Raw genomic sequence first — 18,235 nt, 5'->3', positions numbered from 1 at the left:
TATACAACCGCTATTGTACTAACAGTTTTAAATACTTGGGATAAATTGCGCTGATCACGGAGGGGAGCTGGGTCCTCATACTATTCAGTGAAAATAAATGTAGCATAACAATTTAACCTCTTTTTACAAAAAAAAGAAGACATTTAGAAGTATTAAAAGTCCGACTGAAGTAGTTTTCTTAGTTTAGGAATAAAAGAGTTTATGTACTGTACGACAGCATGGACACTAACATGCACCCAGGGATTCGTACATACAATGAATTGAGCACCATTTTTCAACTACTATTCAAATGAAGAAGCAGCCATTAAAAATGGCTCATTCTGGCAAACTGTCTTGTGACAAATGCTGCAAAAACATTTGCTGTCACCTTGCCCCAAGAAAATATGTAAATGTTTGGAGGAGGTTTGCAGAGAGATGAGTCTCCACAACATCATTACTAACCAAACATAACCAGCTCCGGACTAAAAAACAACTCATTGTGTAAACATGTTCTTACGATGTGTTCAACATTAACACGTGCACAGCATAAACATGTTCTTACGATGCGCTCAACATTAACACCTGCACAGCATAAACATGTTCTTACGATGCGCTCAACATTAACACGTGCACAGCATACTTTCCAGGAACGTGTCATGCTAGAGTTTTATTGTTTGCTGAGAACAGTGTTAATTTGGAGAGTAGTGTGTATATCCAAGTATATTTATGGAAAGAACTGGACTGACAAAGAGAACTCCCAAATGTAATAAATGAAAAAGTACCAGAGGTGGCAGGGGAGTGCATGGAAGACTTCAGTGGAAACAATGTCAATGATACTATGGCATGTTGTATCTGCAGTGTGAAGGTGCCACCATCCCCATGTGTTAATGAGCAGTGAGACAGGGACTGCCTAAACTAGTTACTTTATTATGCCCACAAGCCTACAGCAACTTTCTTTATTTTTTTTGCAGTTAAAACAAAATGAAGAATACACCAAAAACCATCAGTTGTGGTAGGGAGACTCCAGATAAATTATATAACAATAATAAATGTGTGCATTATCAGATCAGCACATTAAAGAGGACAGCATGCCTCTTGTGGAATCTTAATCATTCCCCTCCCGGTGGATCCTGCTGTGATGTGCTATTGTGGCCACATGAGTATGAAAGCCAGTAATTTATTAACCCTGTCAAGCTCAATATAAATTACACCACACCTTAGAAAGAATGTGCCACAATCCCACGTCAAGACATTAATCAACTGGATTAGAGTAACATATATATATAATAAGTATATATAATAAATTAGTTGATACATATTTCTTAATAGGTCAGTTTCAACTAAACTGGGTATACATTTTCCTCCTAAGCAGAATTCTGCTTCACATTTCAGTTAGCAATACAAACTATGTCTGTCTGCTTTCTTTCTGCAGTTCTTTTATAACATATAAAGTCTTCTTGGTGCTAGCAAGCAGCTCTTCGGGCTGTTTTGTACACGCCCCAGGCCATGATTATTGCAGGAGACATTTTTATATCTCCTCCTGTAATTGTAGATGCAAACCCATTGCTTTGCCGGGTCTTCTCCTGCAGTTTGGGAGGGCACACGTTACTGTATGCTTCTTCTGCTTCTTCTCACTTCACAGTCCATCGGCTGAGCTGACACAATCACTACAATATTGACTATGCAACTTCTTCCAGGAGGCCCATTACACAACATACCTGCCGGACTCCAGGGCTGCCAGGGTCCAGATTCAAATCCAGACCATTCACTGTATTCAGTGTTAATTCAACAGTGACAGTGTTTACACAAGTTCACAAGGGAGATATCCTCTATCAGTGAAAAATTTACGATTGTCACAGTTTTTTTTATTTAACACTAATCATTTAGCTGTCTTAGGATGCATCACAACAAGGACATTTTTCTCCTGTGACTTGGAGTAATGAATTTCTTGCCATTGTTCTCATCATGCCCGCGTATGGCTCTTGCAAGAATGACAGTTTTTCTTATATGAGTTCCGTGGAAACCAGACTAGTGTTCGGTCAGAACCCCACTGCGGATGTACGCCAGGAAGTGTCTGAAACAATGACGCTGACTTTCAGGACCTGCACTATTCAGCCTAATCTGAACAGGCCACAGATCGGTATCATTGACCTTAACTTCTGAATTCCACGGTGTGCAGCGTAATCACAGCACTGGAGTGCGGTGGAATTTAGGCTTGCAAGTTGCATCCTGGAATCTGAGTGATAGGACTATATGGCACCAACATTTTGCTACATTTGCACAACATCGTCGACGAGCCAAAATTCTAGAGGGTATGTGCAGAAACGACCGAGAACACGGGACTATAAACGCGCATTACTATACAATACATCTAACCGCGTTTTCACATTTTATCCCACTAGTGGGCACTCGTGTTTCACTTCACACAAAGCCGAGGCGCTGACTTAATTGGAAAGTCGTAGTAAAAAAGTAAAAGTAAACCACCAAGCAAAATGTAAACCCATATCCAAGTACAAGATTAATTAAAAAGCTTTAAATTTATAAATGAATTTCATATTAATTTATATGAGCAATCATTATCAAAACCTCAGTTTTTTAAGTTTTGAAAACAACCATCAAATATTTTTAAGAGTATAGCTGAAGTTATGTAGCCTGCGTCCACACGCGGAATTAACATCTTAATTTATCATTGGATTGATTTGATATAACAATGTAATTTATTTCTGTAAACCCAAACAAAATTGTCCCTTAACCCTTTCAAAACACATTTGGAGTAATACAGTTTTTCACTTGTGTACTCGAGACATGTAGCATTTTTGATTATATGATTTCTGATTTCGAAAAATACCTTGTGCTGACGTTTAAGCGGTGGGGCAGTCGCTGAAATTGAACAACTGAATCTTAAAACTGGGCCTAGTTAACCATGCGTATGTGGATATATTTTATTTGATAGTGCGTAGAATGGAGTGATCTGAGACGTGCTCCGGCTGGGGCTGAAAGTAGTTCCGGGAAGGTTCCCGGATGTTTGCTGTCGAGTGGAGAGCAGACGGGAAAAGGTGTTGAAACCGAGGGACGGTACTGACCGACACACCGGCCAATGTAAAGCAAGTCCAACTCGGGACAAGCAACGAAAGTGCGAACGCCAGGGGGGTAAAGGAGCCCAACCCCCTGGGGAAAGAAGAATTAGGTGGACCACTTGGGACTGTTGTTCCAGCCCGAACCTGGACCGGTCCGTTGATATACCCGGGGGTAAGTAACGTATACCGGGAAAACATGGGGATCTGAGTTGAAGCAAGACCCGGGAAGAGAATGTCTCTCATGGGGCAATGGAATGTACTGGAGCACCGGGGATCGATTTGAACGGACAGGCCATGACAGGTCCCTTCCCTCTCACTTTTGAAATATCAGACAGGGGATACCCCGGGTAGGTGTGTAGACAGCCAGCCAGCTGCACACTTTGTGTCTGACGTTAGCTATCACTTGGACTAGGCTGAAAATGGCATATCGTGCATTTGCTTACCAGGAGCAATAGTTTGCAATGTAATTCCGTGTTTCTGGCATGCCTATTCTGGATAATATATGGAATTTGAAAACGTCCATGCAAGTGTAACTCTGCCCACAGTTAAAAAGCTTGTAGATAAGACACCCAGCGTGTCAAGATGACAGCAGTTTGTTCTGTCTTCCCTGCAAGTTGCAGAACTAGATAGTCAACCAAAAAGTAACGATGGGTTGATTGCTAACTGAGGCTGCTAGCAAGTAGAAGTGGCTAGCAACCCAACTCAGTAGTGACGTTGACTCTGTAACCTTATTTTGCTGTTCAGAGGACTGGCTGGCTGGCTGGCTAGCTAGAAATTGAGACGGATGCTGAAATTTATTCTGAAGCAGTGCCTAAGTTGGTTGCTAGTTAAATTATACCCAGCCTACTTTGAGGTTATGAACAGGCTAGTCAGTCCTGGGATTTTACTAGGTGATTAGAAATATGAATTGAAAAAATTGGCATGTTAACCTTAGCTAGTTAGTTTGCAGATGTTTTATCCTTGAACAAACTTGGCTAGCTAACCAGCCACAATCTGCGTAGGCACTGGTTGGCACTGGTTACTGTTGGGTTAACTCGGTGTACGGTCATGGCTGCAAGTTGGCTGAGTTGGGTAACTTAGTGTTTTTATTTTTCGTGAATATTGTCGGTGGTTTTCCGGAGCATGCGTGCAGAATCCTAAAAGATGCAATGAATGCTGCTTGCTTGGGGTACTGCCATTTAACATTGGCCAGATACCGATCTGAAACGCTTGGCAGCTAGAACAAATGAACCAAACCGTTATTTACATCTTGATAATGTTGGTTGGTTTAACTTTAATAATCGCTAACTAGGCGTTTAGACTAGCGAAATACGTGCCGAGTCTATTTCAACATAGCCGACGACTATACCTGTCAAAGTAGCAGCAGACCATGCAAATTAGCTAACGTTAGATGCAGCAGGCTGGCCGTCTGCAGTACCAACCTGCCCATCGCATTGTCTGGTACTAACGAATATACTTTTGTTTTTGTTTTTTTAAGTGGAGAAGTTTGCAAGCCACCACTAGCAATTATCAATGCAGTTCGAAACATCGGGTAATGTTACTCTAACGTTGTCATTTTACTATCTCAGCTGACTGGTATCTAATACCGTAAAGTTTAGACCAGTTGTACTGCTGGGACATGACGAGTGTCAAAGTTGGGTGATTTTGGTCTTTGGTAGGCTAGACTACATGTCTCTTACTTGGCTAGCTATCTGACTTTTATGTATGAGAATACAGCAATTAAAATCTTGCCAGGGTGGGTTGTGTTGTGGTGAATTCAACTGTTTTGATAATTGTTAACGATACTAGTCAAAAGTTCTGTTCAGTTTGTGCTACTCTGTGGTTGCGGTCCATCCACCTACATAGCGCATACAAACGCTTTTTAAAAAATTATATAGCTAGTTTAAATGTGCCGTTAGTTTGCATTTTTTATTTTGGAGATGTAATGCTACACATCGCTGCGAACATGACTGATTAATTTGTCTGGCTTTGTAACAGTCTGAAGAATAAATACACCAAACCGCGAACCCGCAAGGTCTCAGGTTTTTCAGGTGCGAGTTCAAGGTCATGGTAAGATTTTTCCGGATCCCAGCCTGTTTAATTGCAGTGCTGTTTATCCTTGCATCAAGGAAGCAAAAGCGAAGGGGAGACTGTGGGATAAGCAGTTAGTAACTGTGACATTACTACAATGTGAAATAACATAAATGCATTTAGGCAAGATGTTTTCCAATACACAGATGTCTTATTTGAAAAGGAATATTGAGGAACAGCTCATTTTTTTTGGTATACAGTAATGGGGGGGGGGGGGGGGGCAGTTACGCGTTTTAGTATTTCTGAATAAAACCGCATATGAAAGCACCACGTTCTTTCAGTGAAAATAGATGTAAGCGCTACGAGCTGTCTTAGTGGTTCTTTTTCAAACTTGATCATCAAATGTACAGCAAGAAGAAAATAAAAGTAGGAGTAAAAGGGTTATGGGGCTGCCATAACATTTTTCACTTTATTAGTGAGCTGTGCCTTGGGCAGCTCCTTCCCTGTGTGCTTAGCCTATTTGTCTTTGTTTCAACTGAAACTGTTTGTAGTTAGATTCTTTAAATGTCAAATATGTATTTTAGGCAACTAGATCAGATCTACACTTTGCCATTCACACCTGTGGCTTGTGCTGAGAGCTCGACCTAGCCACTGCTGTTAATTAGCCAGCTTTACATAATTAGCTGCCTGTAATGACGTAAGTGCGCAGCGGATGCGGTAGGCCTTTTGAGCATATGTGTCTTATCTTGGACAGACTTTCTCCCAAATTGCTAATGCGGTAAGAACTGACTCCAAGGCCTCAGCCAACTGCATGTTTTTCGTTCACATATCGCATACACCAGCGTTGGCAGCCTGAGCAGTGCTGAGAATTCACTTTATTTCTGAGGGGAAACGCAAGCTTGAGCTGGTTACTGTAGCCCACCCCTTTCTCCATCGGCAGCAGCCCTCCAGAATCCACAACTGGCGCCAGTAGACCCAGGACAGGATTGGGCTTGGCACTGCGTGATCACGGTGCTGCTAACTTTCCCTGTGTGTCAGTGGCCTTGACATGCTGCAATTTAGGTGACACTGTTTTGAATGTAACCTGTAATTTGCCCACTGTGACATGCCATGCACATACAAGAACATACGGCATGCCGGGGTTGGTGCTGTTCACTGTTAACCATTTCTGAGCTGGGGCGGCAGTGTAGCGTAATAGCTATGGAACTGGTGCCTGGAACTCCAAGGTTCTTGGTTTGATTCCTAGGTGGGGCGCTGCCGTTGCAGCCTTGGGCAACGCACTTAACCTGAATTGCTTCACTAAATGTCCCAAGGCTCTGCACTAGTTTTTTTTTCTAAGGAGCACATATGCTCCTAAGTTGAAAAAAAAAAAAAAACGAGGAGCACACTAATGAAGCCCAATTAGTAGATCTGCTCCAAAATTATTTTCCCAGTTAGCACACATCAGTTATCAGGAGCAAATGATCCTAAAATGGGAGCACTGTAGAACCCCGTGCCCAGCTGTATTAATTGATTGTATGTAAAATGAATGTGTGCACTGTAAGTTGCTCTATTAGCCTAAATGCCAGAAATGTTAAAACGTGTGTGCTGTACATTGTATAAGCACTCACATGGAAAGGTTTATATCTCTTATACTATGACTGTAATTAAAACCCATAGAAATATATATATATTTAGGATTGTATTTTAACTGCAAATCACGTGCAAAACTAGCTAGGTAGCTGCACAAATCCTCTTGCCATTCATTGTTGGAGGGCAACAGCAATAGTTGGGTAGCTAATCCCCAAAAGTTATTCATATTATTCGTTTTATTTACAGCTACTCACCCGGTCACAGAATTGCTTTTTGCATTTTTTAAGCGAGGGAATACTGCGAAGTGTAATGTGACAAATTATTTGCAATGTGCATTAAATAGGAAAAATGAGATTGATTGAGAATCTCTGTCAGTGTACGCTAAAGCATTCTGTCCTGCTCCTGCTCCTGCTCAGACAGGCAGGGCAGACTATGCCACTCTTGGGGCAGGTTACTGGCTGGGATGCTGCCGCTGGAGTGTTGCATCTGGTCTGTGAAGCAGGAGCTGATTGCAGCAAGCCAGCCTGTATTTTTCTAATTGGCTTAAGTGTAGCGCCATCTTTAATGTGAGTAATGTTATCTACCTATCAAAGCAAAGAAAGGTGACTACAAAGTGGCTTGCTTAAGAATAATGTTGTTTTACATACTGTGAAATCAGCGGTGTCTCATTTGAGGCGTACAGTGTTTCAGGCCATATTTCAGTGCGTATCAAAACAAACGTCTGATTCCAAGGACCTGACTGTGTTACTACTGTAGAAAGACGCTTTTGTTGCTAAGTGGTATAGGGTATAGGATATTTGCTGGAATGCTTATGTAACGTTTCTTTTGCAATGGAATTGCATATTTAGCTTTTTCATTACAATTGATGGAGGCAGTAAATTTGCCTCGGGCAATTTCCCTCAGTGCAGGGTATTCAAACTGTAATACTCAGCCCCATCTGTTCATATTAGATGTTTTAATTTTTTTATTTTTACATATGACAAATAAATAAATTGAGTGAAAAAAAAGATTGAGTAGGCACATATCCGACAAGTAATTGATCAATCCATTACTTGTTGTATCCATTCCTACTAAAAATATCAGCTGATGACTACAACTGATTTCAGCTAATCAATGTCTCGATTAAAAACCATGATTATTTAATTTGTTGAATCGGGCGTTTTTGTGCTGGACCACGATGAAAACCTGCACCCACACCAACCCTTTTAATCTAAGACTGGACACTCCTTTGGTAATTGAATGATTAATTGAGCTAATTAGGGCATTGCAATGCATTGGCTGCTTAACAAGTGGCTTCAGAAAGTCTTGCATTTCCTTTGGTGTTGAAGTAGCCTAATGGAAAACAGAAAATTCAGGAAGAATTCATGGCCCTATTTATAAAAAAAGAATTTAAGTTGTTAAATTGTAGCTAACATACTACAATTTATAACTGCAGTGAAGGCTCTTTTCTTTACCGTGCCTGTCGTCCAGTCAGAAGGAAGTGTTATTCCAAGCCATTGTGTGTGTTGTGTGAATTTTAAAGACATTTAGAGGCCACGTATTGTTTTTTGCCATTAGTGTTATGTGATGATATTGAAGAGTCGTGGTCCGTGTTGCTGCCTGGTGAATGTGCAGACGCTGTGGCGCACACAGTGCACGGTTTTTGTGGGAGTGTGTCTTTGGCTGCACGGGCCCGTTGCATGCGTACGAAAGGGTCAGCGCGGCTCATTCTGATTGGCCTTGGTCAGTGGTGCTTGGGAGAAGTTGCTTTGTTTTGCATCATTTTGTTGCTCCTTGTTGCGGTGGTTTCTGCCTCTGCTTCTGCTAATTAATGGGAGATAAACGAGGCAGTTTTTGCCGCTGCTGCCTGCTGTTCTGGAGTACGGACTCGGTTCTCTGAGTGAAGATTCAGACATGCGTATCGAGGAAGCATTAGTCGGATCACAGTGTCGTTCTCATGATGCTGCCCATGCATGACTAGTCTTCAGGGCTCCCATTTTAGGAGTATTCTCTCCTGAAAATTGATGTATGCTAACTGGAATAATAATTTAGGGGCACGTCTTCTAATTGGGATGCATTAGCGTGCTGGTAAATTTTTCAGCTTAGGAGCACATGTGCTCCTTGTAAAAATGTTAGCGTAGGGCCCTGGTATTATTGGGTCTCCTTGCTTCCTGAGTGCTTGGAACAGTTGTGCTCCCATTGATGTGTGGGACCAACATGGCGAGTAGCTGGTCTGTGTGCAGAATCCAGGCGAAGGCGCCTTTGAACTTCTTCACTATAACAATGTAGGAATTTTTGGGAGTCGTATGTCGTAGAGGCTACTGTTTTACGTTGTGGCTTCTTCATGAGATTAAAAGGGCCAAGCAGATGAGATCTAATCAAGGGCCAAAAAAGCGTTCCTGAAGCCATCTGAAACGCCTCTGTTCTCATTTCTTTTACCGTGAAAAAGCTCTTTAACAACATTTTTTTTCTTCAGGTTTTTTCTGAAGTAAAAAAAATGGTTTCTTCATTTTGAATGGAAGGAAATTTTTGGACGACTCCCTTTGTGAACTTTTTACGATCGTCATTGCAGAAACGAGACTCCATTTTACGGTTGACTGAAGCAAAAGGGGGATGTTGTGGAGGAATTTCCAGCGATAGCTGTGGGCTCTTCAGTAGGACGGGATACGCAGCCGGAGAATGAAGAACCTGATTCACTCAGTGCAGTGTAGCCTAATTACAGGCTTTATTATGATCATACCCCCTTGAGTAATATGCACTCTATTGATCACAAGTGTTCTAAATCGGCACATTTATTACAAATGTTCGATCTGTAGGCTCGGAATCCTTGTCCCGTGGTTTAAGAAAGGAAGGAGGACCTAAACAATACACATTGATTCATCGCAAATACATATTTTCATCAGGGTTTGAGTATAGACATATAATCCTATGTGGGAATGTTTTTTCAATCAAAGACTCCCGTGCCCTTATTTGGGCATTCTGCTAATTCCCATCAAGATGAGAGCTGCCTGAACAGATTTTTCCCATTAATATGGGTGCAGGGATTTGTGCACTGGCTTAAATGGTGTTGATTGAGAGTAATTTGGCTTTTTAATTGCTGAACAGCTGCTACAATTTCTGCTGATTGCCCTTTGTAGAAGTTGTCAGTAGATCGTTCATAGACCTTTAAGCACTTCATTAGCATGCATGAGGAGCGACCGGACAAAATGGAATGCGGAGAAGAATGTTCCAAATGTTCTTAATTGTTTGGAATTTAAATTTAAATTAAGAACATATCAATTACTGCCGTCGCAAAATGTATCCCATGTTAAAATGTGAAACGTGGTGCTGCCTTACCCTCGTCTGAGGTGCATATTAATGGCTACGTTTAGAGGAAAACATTTTCAAATTTAAGGTTTTTTTTTGTTATGTCTGGGTTTTTGGGTGGGGGGGGGTTCTTAAGTAAAATCAGCATTTTTGGTGTATAATTTATTTTTTTGTGTATAATTTATTATACAGTTTTAATGCAAAGGAGAGCGAATAGTCCAATTTATATGTATTTTTTCATTTTATTATATGGTCTATGTCACATGGTCTCCCATACTAATATTGGTTTTTAATAGCTTTCGTCATAGGCTTCGTCAGTGTTCAGAGAAGAATATCTATCATTAAAAATGGGAAAGAGATAAACTATGCATGTTAACTTGATGCAAGAAAAAACAGCAGTGCCCCCAACACTCATTTTACATTACGTTTTGCATATTTTAATCATGCATGTATAAATATGTAAATCGCACTGATATTAATTACTTCTTGATCACAGGGAAATTTTGAACACAGTAACACTGTGACAAGAAGAATCACTTATTCCAACCTTAATTAAACAAGTTGCTGATTGCCAGTGTAATGACTTCCCATTCACAAAAGAAAGATATTGTTGTTCACGCTCTCACACTCTTAATATCCATCATTTCTGAGCAGATATGTCTGTCTCTCTCTGTTTTTAAGGTTTTCATTGTGACATTGCGTGGTTTGCAGGAGGTTTAGCTATAGTGTCAGTAAATGTCTCCTTTTCTCTGTTCTTGACAGTTTGCCAAATTGGCATGAGCAGTAGTTCCTCTTCCAGTTGGCCCCCATCTGGACCGGCATGCGCTGCTGGGGAGTATTTGCATGACGTTTACATAGTGTGTGGCCTTGACCACATTCATTTGGATTATTTTAAAATGTGGCTATATAGTTGGCTGAAGGTATGTTTTTGTTTCACCTCGGCCATCTTGTCCTTCAGAGAACTCGTCCTGTTATGGACCGCGATGCTCATTCTTGAGTTTGTTTTCAATTTCATATTTCGCTGGGTGAATAGGCATTCAGGAATATGACTGGATTTTGTGCTTGCTTCTGTTTTGCCAGTATCAATGTGCAGAATTTCCCCTTTTAGATTGTAGTAGCACTCATGATCATGATGTGCACTGCAGTAATCCTTTATAAACTTATTACTCAAACCAGTGCTTTTCTGCATATTTCTTACCGAGTTATGGCACTACAACCTGGCCAGTCACCTGTGATTAAGAACATCATTGTGTGTGCTAGCTACTTGAAGACTGTTTTGATTGATGCCTTAAAAATATAAATGTTACCATAAAAATTCACGTCAGTTAATTCAGTTTATATATTTTTTTAAACATTAGGCAGGGTTATTTTAAAAATGGTTTATTGGATATAGCAGATCTCTTTTATTCTTTAGCCCATCAGCTTTTATTGTGATGGATATTATGTCCTTTGTGACACTGTTTGTAATGCTTTCAATTCACTATACTTGTCTACCATATTTAATTATCAAGCATGTAGGTTTTAATTGTTTTTATGATTCCAATAATTGGCCTCATTGTACCAGTCCTGTTAGACTAGTTACTACCTCATTGTGTGTACTGAATGAGCACTGAATAGTATAATAGGGAAAATATATTGAACTTCACAATAGGTAGCCGACCTATATATGATTGTATCAGAGAGCATTGGACCATTTCTGAGTCGTAAGCAAGCGTTTTCTCCAGCACTGACAAAGAGCCAGGAGGCTCTTCTGTGTGTTGCTTTAGCGTTCCTAAAGTGCACATTTTGGAGAGGCACGCTGGCTTACAGCCTCTGCTTCTGTGCCACTGCCGCTGGGGGGGGGGGGGGGCACCCGGGTCATCTGCAGTAGACATCTGCTGGAGTGAGGTGCGAGAGGAACCGCGTTAGTCCCCTTCCTAAAACGCCCAGGACTGTACTGATGTTGAGTCCCCTCTTTGTTGGGGTTATGCCCGTGAGACCGGGCGTAACTGCCGCTTCGCCGGGCTGTCCTCACACCCCTGTCGGTGCTTCTTTCACACTGGATCTCGCTGCAGTTGGGGCATCGGCTGGTGGTACCCTTTGATGTGTTAATTCCGTCGAGCCGATGGATCTTCCTCCCACTGGGTTTCCCAGGGCGGGTCTGTGCGTCCCTGGCTGCGTGCCATTGGTGGAGCTCCTAACGTATGGGCCCGCGCGGAGCCGCGGCGGGCGGCGGGCGTGACGTAGCGCGGCCTCCGTCTCGCGCGCCGCGATGCTCCGGGGGGAGCCGCCGCACTCCCGCGTAACCGAACCGCCGCTCTCGGCTAGCGCTTCTCCGCCGTCCGTCCGTCCCGCGGGGAGGACTCCGCCGTTTCCGCCTCGTTCGGCGCCCGCGAAGTTGGCAAACAGATTTTTGTAGGAGCGCGGCTCGGCGCAGCCGGAGAAGGGCTTTATCTCACAGACGCAGGACGGGTCCTCCCTGACTGGGGCCGCTAAACGCAGAGGAGCAGCGGGTATGGAGCTGGGGGCCTGCGCTGAGTCTGAGCTCTAATGAGGCTTTCTGCCATTAGCTCTGTGGGCATCAAAGCACGCTTGAAATAGAAATGTCAGTACTTTACCTTTTACATGCGCTGTACATCTAATTAGACTTTGTAGACTTGTGGTTTTATATTTTAAAAAATCAAGTATTTGTTAAGGATTTGCGGGAGAAACCGTACTTTGATATACCAAGAAACACAGACAGCTGATAAAAAAAAGAACCTGATTAAGGTAACATACTCTTATTGCAGTAGGTGTAATGTAGTTGTATGAGTGTATAATGTAGTTATAAGTTTTGCTGAATTAACTGTATGAGACAAGCTTATCACGTTTTTTTCCCAGTAAATCCTACAGAAGACACATTTTGGCTCTCATTAGCTCTTTTCTGTAAAGTAGCTGAGTATGCGGATATTGCTGGCGCCTTCTTCTGAGAACGATTAAATAAACCACTTTGAAATGATGCTCATTGTCAGTTTTTCAGAGTGACAATCTCAAGGACTAACAGCTGACCCGCTCTCCCTCTGGTAACATGATGTCATGCATTGCCGAGGGGCTGTTCTGAGCGGTTAGTGTTTCTCACAGGACTGTAATTGTTTCTGTAAATTGAAATAAATTCCCTTTTTATGTAAAGATGAAAGATTATAGTATCACATTTTTTTTTATCCTCTTGTTTTATTCCCCCCCCCCCCGTACTGTAAATGTACCCACTCCCAGATCAGTGGCTGAGGGTCTGAAGAAATTACAAGAATTTATGGCCAAACCGAAGGAGCAGTGACTGCACATGGGCTGGGGACTCGAGCGTCATTTAAGATCCTGAGATGGCGGAAGGATCCAGGCTTGCAGCTCAAGCATCTTCTGTGGACTCAGGGATAGTCTCAGACTGCCGAATGATCTTGGGTGTTTGGGAGTTTTAATGCAGCCAAAATGATCCATTGGCACTGTGGAGCCTAAAGGAAGAAATTATACAGTCAGCGGCATCTAGTCAGCCTAGTCCAGCTCAGTAGCTAGCTGCTATTTAAGTGGAGTTTGCATTCATGTAACCTCCTCACCTTTCGCTTTCTTGGAAAAAGTGTCGGTCCAATTATAATTGCCTGACAGAAAGTATTTAGTGTTTTGTGGCTCTTAGCCACATACCCATCCTGACTCCTGTTTTTCCTGTTTGTTCGCCTAATTAATAGAATGGGCGTTTAAATCGTTTAATCGTGATTGTAGGGAGCTCCCATTCGCCTGCGCGCGTTTGCGCAGTTGGGCAGCGAGCGGTTTGTGGAGGACAAGACGCAGGCATCCTGTTAAGTGTGCGCGGATGCTGGTTACAGCGCGAGATGCGAGGTCACTGCGCGCGGTTACAGCCGCTGCAGATGCGCAGGCCAGCTGCGCGCGGTTAAGCAGCCGCTGGAGATGCGCAGGTCAGCTGCGCGCGGTTAAGCAGCCGCTGGAGATGCGCAGGTCAGCTGCGCGCGGTTAAGCAGCCGCTGCAGATGGGATTGCTGCCGGTTACAGCGCTGATGCGCAGTAGCGTGCGTGTTAAGCGGCCTCTGGCCCGGCGGTACCGGCGGCAGTGTGCGCGGTGCCCCGCTGCTCTAATGGAGCTCTGCGGCGTCTGCCTCGTTACCGCCAGAGTGCCGGGAGTCCATCCCAACGGCGCTCTCGGCCGAAAGCTCAGATTAAAAGTGGGAATTTGGCAGTGGGGGGGGGGGGCTGAGGTGAGCCCCCAGACTTGTGTTATTACACGCTTGAACTTTTGGAGACAGAATTGCAACAATTACACCCCAGTAACTGGAACTAAACTCCCTGGAACAGGCTTTTCTGTCTTTAAAAAGGTTCGGTTATAATGGAGACCTGGCTGATGAAGCCAGTCTGAGTTTGTGTTTGTTTTGTGGTTGTTCCTCAGGTACGTGTTCATCATTATGGATGCACCGCGTCTGTTGATATGTATTCAGATTTGTATGGTATTAGAAGAAAATGTGCAGATGATAAAACATGACCGGTTGGAGCATCAAACATCCCACCATTGTGTATCTTCACAAGTAGGTTTTGTTGGGTTGGAAGCAGGTCCAGCATGTGTTCAGTTTCAAGCGTTGGACAGGTTTTGCTGAAAAGGTATGCAGCAGTCTCCAGCTCAGCATTGAAGCACCCAAGTTCAGCTCCCTTATTGTTCTCCTAATGCAGACAGACTGACTAGGCCCACTCATCCATAATATTGGACTGTGCAGGAGCCAGCTGCTGGTGTGAACTGCATTAATAATAGTTCTGATATGCTTTGTGTAATCTTGACAAGTGGTATTAATTTTGAAAGCTCTTCTAATCCGTAATTTAACATTATTTAGATGAAGTAATGCAAGCTCATCCATTACTTTTGTCCGAGGGATTTTTTTTTTGTTATTGGTAGATTAACGTCTTCCAAGGTTCTGTATAATCAAGCATTGTTTGGATCTCTGGAAATGACATAACCAAAAAAAAAAAAAAAAGAAGTATTTATTAAATAAACAGATATGCCAGGGCCAAAATCAGACAGCAGTCCATTAAAATTGCGTGTGAGTCTCGCTAACCAAGCTGACCTTATTGATGTGGAGATGCACTCAGCTTTTGCATACCAATTACTCATTTGGAATTCAGTGGCGACCCCTTGGTCAACCCCGTATCTCTGAAAGCCTTTTTAAATTTTCCTCTTGTTAGAGTGATTATTTAAATGACCAGCCGTGAGGTGGAGTGATTAGACCCCTGTTGGTAAATGGACTCCTGGCAAACTCGACGCTCCAGAAGTGCTCTTTCTGCACGGACACGACCCATCCGGTCGGAAATTGGGCAGTCGGGCGGCAGCGATGCAGTCGCCTTACCCGCTGAAGTTATTTGATTGTTTGATTGACAGTTTTTTAGGCGAGGTGTTTTTTTTAAAGAGAACAGTCTTTTTTATTTTTAACAAAAAACTAATGGAAAACAAATTCAGCCGATGGTGATGCAAACATATTCCATGCTAAAGTTTGTCATGTGTTGTACAGATTGAGAAGAAGGGACTACAGCAACATTTTATGACTTATTGCACATAGATATTGTTAAATATGTTTATTTGGATATGTTTATTATTTCAGCTGTCCTTGGTCCAAATAAAAACCAGGGGAGGACAGTTATTCACATGTTCTTTGTTCAGTTCTAGCCTAGATTCAGCTTGCATCTTTTTGGGTTTGCGTATTAGGTTGACCTTCTCAGTAGCAAAAAATGAATAAAAATGGGAGTTTGAAGGTGTTCATTTCTTACTGCGTCATTTCAAACAGAGAGTTTTATTTGAAATTAACCTAAGATGGCCAGAGTCTGAGTAGTGGATGATGAGGTTAAATTCTGGGTCAATTAAAATAATTTTGTGTTTCATACAGAAATGTGAGATTGTTGATAGAGTTTTGTTGCTAGATATTTTACATTCCTAATGCTTAGCTTCCAACTTGGATCTCGCCAGTAGTGAAAATGATCTTTAATGAAAGCTTTTAAAGAATTTAATCAAAGGTTAACTAAAAAGGGCTGTAATTCCTACATGGATTGCCCAACGTGGATGTAAATGCCCTCAAATTAGAACTGACAGTCTGCACTTCAACCTCATATTCACCGTTTCATTTGAAATCCAATGTTCAGGAGCACTGAGCCAAAACTGTCACAAAAAATGCCTCACTGTTCCATTTATTTCCCTGTACCTCTTAGTGCGTGCGTTACATTACGCTCGCAGTCGCTGTGGCCCTTCTTGTTATTCATTTGGCAGCGTGTTTAAATGTATGGCTTACATAAGAGCTCAGGCTGTGGGTGTAGCGCTGCGCTCCTCTGGGACTGAAGCCTGGCAGGACTGCCAGCACCGCACCGCCCTGCGACCCCGGGGTCAGTCCCTCTCCTCTCCGCTCCGCCCCGCCCCGCCCGGGCAGACGGCCCGCGCTCCGACGGCAGTCTGCTCGCCTGATTTCACCCAGCGCCGCGCCAGGGGCCCCGATCAATTTTTATTATCCCTTCTATGCATAACTCCTTTTTTTTAATGCCTTTTTCCACCCCGTGGAGTCCGCCTCTCGTCTTTATCACAGGAAATCTTTATCTGATCATTTTTTAAAATAATTGCTCTGCATACGGGTTTCCTTCCTTTCGACTGAGACGTCAAATGGGGGCACTGTCTTGGTTTACTGTTGTCTTTAAAGATCCCTTGGCAGCGTCTGAAAGAGCAGGGGTGCCAACCCTGGTGTCCTGGTCGCAAATTACATTACGTTCTTTTGGCGGGTGCCCTTACCCACCGTGACTTGCAGTGCAGGAGAAACGTTAGCGCATTCCCCCATGATTAATATGAGCGGTAGTGCCAAACCTGGCTAACAGCTTTCCCAGGGCAGCAAGTAATGATGCAACTTCATCGCTAAAGCGCTAGTTCAAGTTACCCATGCTAAACAACAAGCACGGATTCTGAAAGCGTACAGACTTCACCCCTAACGAGTTTTTTTCGAACGCATTAAACAGAGCTCTGGTCATCAGTCGTTGCTTCCTGTGATGGGGTGCATAATCTATTGCATGCTAGCCCTAACCCCTAACCCCTAACCCTTACTGTACCCACTTTATTTCACCAGGCCGCTGCTGTGATTGTGAATGCAGCCATATTGTTGCCGTTAAAGAACCTTGTCCAAGGACACAGCGGCCCTTGAACAAGGTTCTTCAATCCCCGTGTCCCAATCAAGGTCCCCATTGATCTTCCCACAGACACTCTTTCTGGTGCATAAACGATTCAGTAAAAATGTTTCGGTAAGAATGAAAGAAAGTTACTCCGTCAGGCTTTGCCGGGAGAAAGTGCCTGCGTTCGGCTGCAATCCGGCGCGGACCCGCTGCTCCCGGGCGGGCGGGCGCGAGATGGGAGCCGCTCATCGGTCATTAGCGCCGCGGCGCATCAGAATGCAGATCAGCTGCGCCGCCATTCATCTCCAAGAAAGGCCTCCCTGATTCCAATTTCAGCCTTGTTTAGCCGCGATGCCGCGGGAGGCTGGGAGCCCGCTTCTCCGCGTTAAAGGAGTCTCTTCATGCGCCGGATCAGAGGGGATAATTGCGTTTAAGTGAACCTCATTTGCAACTGGCCGGAGCAATTACAGGAACGGCAGCGGCAGCCTTTCGCGGAGCGGAGAGCCTCTGCCGACGCGCGAGCCGCGTTATTGAATTTCGTATAAAAGCCCGAGATTGACAAGGGGCAGGAGCATTATGAATATCGCAACAATTTACATGTTACATTTTTAATGAGTTTTAACCGTTTCCAATGAGCCGATTTGCATCTAAAGAAACGGTGCAAATTAAAAACAAAAGCAAAAAAAAAAAAAAAACGGTGGGGGGGAAAAAAAGACATGTAAATTGGTCTTTGCTATCAGGTGCAACAAAGCCACAGAATTTCCTTCAAGCAATCACCCCCCTAGGCTTTTGGGAGCTGTTTTATTATTAATATTATTCCAAAGCCAAACTTTTAGGCTTGCTCAGTTGGGTGCTTTAATCTATTTTTGCTGTAAATGAATGAATTTTTAAAGAGGACTTCTGGCTGGGTATCTGGATGTGGGATTGCAGTTGGTGGTCTGTGACGCAGGGCTTGTTCTGTTTCTGCGCCGAGCTCGAATTCATAAACAGAACGCCCGCCCCCCCCCCCCCCCCCCCTCGGGAGCCGGGGTAGGAGAGTACAGAGGCGCTGCGTCTTCATTTTTTATTCATGTAAAAATCAGCCGCTTTAACGTTGCCGTGCTCAGCCTCTCGCTCGGCAAGTTGGGATGGTGGGGAATTTTATTTTATTTATTTATTTCTTGCAT

At 43.3% G+C, this 18,235-nt stretch overlaps 1 protein-coding gene across 2 annotated transcripts in view; it reads left to right on the top strand.

The window, feature by feature from the left end:
* Positions 1–2,977: 2,977 nt before the first annotated feature.
* LOC135233913 (forkhead box protein J3-like) overlaps positions 2,978–18,235 on the top strand; it is a 120,877-nt gene continuing 105,619 nt past the window's right edge. For both annotated transcript variants that reach the window (XM_064297884.1, XM_064297886.1), the window contains exon 1: positions 2,978–3,228. The gene's annotated coding sequence lies outside the window, so the exon portion shown is untranslated. The remainder of the gene's footprint in view (positions 3,229–18,235) is intronic.

The sequence above is a fragment of the Anguilla rostrata genome, chromosome 11, assembly GCF_018555375.3.
Source record: "Anguilla rostrata isolate EN2019 chromosome 11, ASM1855537v3, whole genome shotgun sequence".
Taxonomy (NCBI): domain Eukaryota; kingdom Metazoa; phylum Chordata; class Actinopteri; order Anguilliformes; family Anguillidae; genus Anguilla; species Anguilla rostrata.
Note: the sequence above shows the minus strand (reverse complement) of the source record. Positions and strands in the feature narration are given on the sequence as shown.